Below are 5,906 nucleotides of genomic sequence, written 5' to 3' on the forward strand. Positions count from 1 at the left end.
ATTGCTCAAATAAGCCACGCTCAAAGTGAAAATTTGAAAAAAAAAAAATATCATCTATGCTATCTATTTACACTATCTAATTCTACTGATACAAAAAGTGATGACATGGCCATGGCAATCCTCAGTCATACCATGCTCAAAGTGAAAATTTGAGATCAAAAGATATAATCTCTGCTATCTATTTACACTATCTAATTCCACTGATACAAGAAGTGATAACGCCATGGCAATCCTAAGTCATACTACAACAACGACCGTTGCTTGCTTTCGTTTCCTCGTCTTTCCCAATGCAACCCATATCAAGCGGTGTCCCCAGCCACGCAGCTCCCGGTCTGGGCTTCCTATCCTCAACAACTTTAGAGCCCACAAAGTTGCGATAAATTCGAGAGAGTACCTCTGTAAATGCATCCTCCACGTTCACAGCATCTTTAGCCGAAGTCTCTATGAAGCACAGGCCTTCTCTCTCCGCCAAATCCCTGCCTTCTTTGGTGGAGACGCATCTGGAATGTTGGAGGTCGGTCTTGTTCCCCACCAGCATTATCACCAATGAAGAATCGGTTTTATCCCTCAGATCCTTCAGCCATCTCTCTGCGTTCTCAAAGCTCAGCCGGCTGCTAATATCGTACACCACTAATGCTCCCGCTGATCCTCTATAGTACGAAGTTGTTATAGCACGAAATCTGATCACAATATAAGCAGATCACCATTTAAAAAACATAAAACTGGATGAGTTCGCAAAATAATCATCATCAAATTTATCGAATTCTGTTAATTCTCTACGTACCTTTCTTGACCGGCAGTGTCCCAAAGCTGAGCCTTGATGATTTGACCATCGATCTCCTTGGTGCGGGTGGCGAATTCTACTGCAACCGTTGGCTTCGTATTCTGTGGGAAGATACCATCGGCGATTCTGGATAATAAGCTCGTTTTTCCTGCACCACTGTCCCCTAGGAGCACAACCTTGAATAGCCAGTCATACTCTGCATCAACTGTGTACGCCATTGCTTTCAAGATTCTACGCGCTGGTTATTCGTACGTCTTCGATGAAGAGAACTTTCCTACTAAGAAACCTTTGAACATGGGAGCATATGTATGTATATGCGAGCCAAGAGATTTATTGAAGGCATTCCAAGGTCGGCCGGCTACTACAAAATAGTGGTTGCTTAAGCATGGTGTGCGGGTGGTTCATTAGTAAAGTCTTTATTTTGATGGTTAATAAGAATATTTAAAATTTATTTTATTTTTATAATATTTAATAAGTTTAATGGTTAAGATTATGTGTTTTTTTTCAAATTTAAAAAGTCACATGTTCAAAACCAGAGGAGAATATGTATGTCTTTCTAGATTTGGTAGTCAAATAATTATGTGGAGGTGGGTCCCTTGTCCCACAAACAAAAGAGTATCATACACCAATTTGGTGTTGGCTTGGCCGTGACTTTAAAATTAGATAATAATAATAATGGCTTATTTTATTTTCGGAATTTTAATTTAATTATCAATATTTTTTTGAGTAAACAATAGAGATTTCACTTATGTAATATTTTAAAATATTTTTAATAATATGATTTATTTTTAAAATAGTTTTTGTCATTAATAATATTGATGATTTTAAATAAAGTATAATTTAGTTGATTCTTATGATTTTTTAAATTTTAATAATTTGAGATGTATGATGAAGTAAGTGTTTTGATGATTATTAAGGATTGATTTCCATAGGCATTACTTAGCCATTTAATTGATATGGTTGCACTAATTTAATGGATGTTTTTTCATCTTCTTGAATAATATCTTTAATAAATTTGTTGGTATATAAGTGTCTTATTTAGGGAGATTTACATATCATATGTTGGTATGGAATTAGCCAAATACATAATAACACTCACAATAACTCATTAAACTAACCCTATATATCATCTAAAGAAATAAATCTAATAACTATATAAATAAATGTCCTATGTAGGGACACCTTTAAGACCTTAATAATAAATAAATAAAAATCAACTTAAAAATGACATTCCAAACTAGTGGTTGGTTAGACAAAGGAAAAACATCATTAATCCCCTACATGGGAGATGGTCCATTAAAGGGTTATGAGATATTTACACCGTAAGGCGTTTCCATGTGAAAAGAACTTCCCTTCGGCCTTCGTGTAATCATTACAGCTCGTTAGATTTTATGTTAGACTATGGATAGATTTTCAACCATTAGATCATAGTTTAAGGTAGTTGAAAAGTCGCTAAAAACTGTTGGAAGGTATTTAGTTGCCAAAACAATTATCAAGACACGCTATTTGCAGTACGATCATCCCATTGAGCAAAAAAAGCTTGCTACCCTGGAGCCCATGACAAAAGTCTCCCACATTCACCCACAGAGTCCCTGGGTAGAGCTTCTATGAGAAGAATTGCATCTGAATCTAAAACTAGAAATCGTGAGCAGATTGGAGGCGCTTGGGGTTAAGGTTCCCCGCTTGGTGAGCAGACAGGACGTGGTGCCCAAGATGTCGGGGATCATCTCAAATGAACATGGTGCTTGGGATCATCTCGAATGAAAGGTTGGAAAATTCAGCCAACTGATGAAGCCCATGCTTGACCTTCTCCCCTGGACATATACCCACGTTGAAGTGGAACTCCAATTGGATCATCCACTATGAATTCATTTATTGCATGGGTTCGAGAGCCCGTCTGCCCCGTTATGACTAAATGCCAAACAACCTGAAGCCTTTCACATGTTGAGGCCAAAGTTAATGGTGTCAGGAAACTGGTACCAAGTGGAGGGCATGGGCCGCGTCCTTAACTTGTATGGAAGATGGGTACAACTTGAACGAACGAGATCCCGAGGATGTTCCATCTCCCATGTGATGACCCCGTGAAATGTAATTATTTAAAGCTTACTACGGTAAAAGCTGAATTGGAATGACATTGAAGGACTTATTTTCTTTTAAGAGTATTCTGTTATTTTTTTTTAATAATAATGTTTAAAAGAATTACTCATAAAGTATTGGAGCTCCCAAAAGGGAATTGGGAAAAGAAAAGAGAATCAGTTAGCAAAACTGGAAATAACCACCTTCCTTAACTGGAAGGGCCTCCAGGAAAAGGGGGTTGGTTAACGGAATTCTGTGCTGTAGAGACAGGCAGAGAGGGGGAGATGAAAAAAAAGGGGAAAACCCTGTATGGACTAAGTCTGGTGATGACCAGATAGTCGGGCACAAGGTGCTGTCTTACTGAGGATAGTGATCCGGTAAGAGGAAGCTCGGGGGGAGACTCAGGTCCCGGAGGACAAGTCTCACGGATGGGTGGTTAATGAGCTTGACACAGGAATTTGCAGGAGGCTTGCTAAAAGAATCACATTACCAGCAGTGACCAGGTAAGTAACCGAACCCTAATGTATCTGCAGTTGTTTGTATAACACTGGTAGGTTAGAATTCCTGTAACTATCTGCATACCCTTGGTGGGGACAGGACTAAACAAAACGTGATTATATGTGCAATGCCGGTAAGGCAGGATAGCTGCAAATGTTAAAATAATATTAGGAACTTGTATCTTTGTATTTAATTGTGTAACAGTCGTAAATCTGCATAACTGTAATGACTGTTCGACAGGGATACCCGGAAATTACATCTTGTCATTGCGGCATAAACAAGCTAACAGAAGTTAGGGCCGGAGCGAAAGAACTAAGTAACATTCGAAGGAATAGAAACCCAACGATAGTATCATTACCCTATCCTTTAACACTTATAGAGGGCAAATACATTCTGTTCTGTGTAGTCTATAACCTCAAGAGGAATATGCTTGGATAACTCTCGGAATGCAGAGTTTGAAAGAAGGTAGGAAGCCGAATGGCAAGAAACCCTTAAGTCCTGAACCGGGTCAAGTCCGCAGTAGGAAAGGCTCGGGAGGTTACCTTGCGTTAGGCAGTAGCCAGATTTCTCCGCTCTTTCCTTTTCGGAAACAAACAAGGTTGAACACAGGACTTACTCCTATACTTGGTCCTCGAATTAATAGTCAAGAAAAACTGAGCAATGAAGATCGTAAATAGACTTCCATAGCAACCACCATTAGTGCAGGGTGGAATTACCTTTACAAAGACAGATAGTCATGTTCTAAGCGCCGTAAGGGCAATAGAATAAACACTGCAAAGATAATTGATTAACGCACATCAAACCATGTCAATCGCATTAAAGAAATTGCAGAACCTACATTTATATAACAGACAGAGTAAAACCCAGATTGGCAACGAAGGAACAAATCATAGCTTATACCCTTAAATAGTATTTAGGACCGAGCGGTCTCATACTTGCATGGAACCCAAGCCCGAAATCGACCATACATCCATGAACCAGGATGCAGGTGCGAATTCTCACGGTATCTCAAGACCGGTTGGGAAGAAGTGAATGCAACCATAAAATTAAACCATGTAAGCCATAAACAAGACGAATAAACTCCAGAACGAGAACTTATATTACATAAGCTGAGTAATGCTTAAAATTCGATTCTCATGGAAAACTTTACAAAATGCAGGACAATAACCAACAGTAAATATAAACATTGTTATGTAGTAAACAAATGGCCGCCATTCCAAATTGGGTCCATACCCGGAAACAATGAATCGGAAATTTATAATAAGTGCCTTAACTTAAACAGGAGTACATTTAACCCAAAGAAAAATCAGGCTCAGATGCCACATTAAACAGCGGCCGAGCAGTATAGTCTCATGAACCAGAGATTGGCAACCCCCTAATCCGCTGTGAGTAAAGGGTGTTTAACCCAGCATTCACAGATCAAACCCCACTACGCTTGGAACCAGGAATGATAGCCGTTCATCGCCATCTGCGCCCAACCGTGAAGAGGTAAGGTTGGGATCTCAGATTTAGCTCAGAGAGTAACCCTATAATGAAAGACAAGCAGCATTTTATCGAAGAAGATTCACCCGGAGCGTAAGGGAAGGTCGACATGTGTACCTGTGGGAACTCTGGCAGAGTAACGCCTGAAGGATGTGCTTACCGCCGATAAGCCCCGGTGGTAGTCGTTCACAATCTGTCATTCAAAGAAGGAATCAATTACTCTGTTGTTCCTTAAGTTAACATAGGTAACATTGAAAACCCGTAACAGGCAGGAAAACTTACCAAGACAGTTCGATAACTTGTATCCTTGGAGCGGTAGCACCATGGCAGAGTTGCATGCTGAAAGAAAATAACAGAAGAGAATCGGCGCAGAGTTAAGGGACAGACTCTCAATCGTGGCAGAATGGCGCGGAGAGTTATGGAGCGCCGAACAGAACCAGAGAAATCGCGAAGAACCCGGATTATCACATTATAAATGCTAAGTTCCAACCATGGAGACGTGGAGCTGCCTCCACCCTTGATCTCTTCCAGAGCTTTCACACCGTAGATCAAGGCGATAATACCAAAGTGCAAAAGCGGGAAAGTTTCTAACTCGGAAGCCATGCCCTGATCACGTGATCAGGCTGGCGGGTTGTAAATGCTGAGTCCAGGTGTCCCGAGGTGGTGGCGCCAGCAAATGCAGACGGGACAGTCTTAAAAATACAATGCAGCGTAATGGAAATCATCCATGGCATAATATCAAACCACTTAGAGTTAAGCACGTAAAACATATAATAAATCAAACCAACGATACACATTATGGAAACTTTAACATCAAATACTTTCGATAATGTATATTTGTATATAGATGATGCTGCTACCGTAAGAAATTTTTTTACATACTTTTAAATGCGGGTGGGAGATGTGACATCCCATCTCCTGACCATGTACGCCAAGAGTCTCTCGTTTTGGAGTTTCCAGTAGAAATAGTGGAGGTTAATGTGTGAAAGTTCTACCTTCTTGAGCACATCAACATATATTTCTAAAGAAAATCTTGTAAATAAGAAGATTTTTGTTACTACTTGTA

At 39.8% G+C, this 5,906-nt stretch overlaps 1 long non-coding RNA gene and 1 pseudogene across 1 annotated transcript; both read right to left on the bottom strand.

The window, feature by feature from the left end:
* Positions 1-232: 232 nt before the first annotated feature.
* On the bottom strand, positions 233-1,002 carry LOC149160241 (ras-related protein RABA1e pseudogene; annotated as a pseudogene).
* A 3,495-nt stretch (positions 1,003-4,497) lies between these two features.
* Positions 4,498-5,266, bottom strand: LOC149160242 (uncharacterized). Its single transcript, XR_016261203.1, has 3 exons — positions 5,123-5,266; positions 4,958-5,033; positions 4,498-4,826 (listed from the first exon to the last, which is right to left on the bottom strand). It is a non-coding gene; the product is annotated as an uncharacterized LOC149160242 (long non-coding RNA).
* Between the last annotated feature and the right edge of the window lie 640 nt (positions 5,267-5,906).

The sequence above is a fragment of the Pinus tabuliformis genome, chromosome 5_2 (assembly GCF_031772625.1).
Source record: "Pinus tabuliformis cultivar Carrire ecotype Pingquan chromosome 5_2, CPIR1, whole genome shotgun sequence".
In the NCBI taxonomy this organism is placed as follows: Eukaryota; Viridiplantae; Streptophyta; class Pinopsida; order Pinales; family Pinaceae; genus Pinus; species Pinus tabuliformis.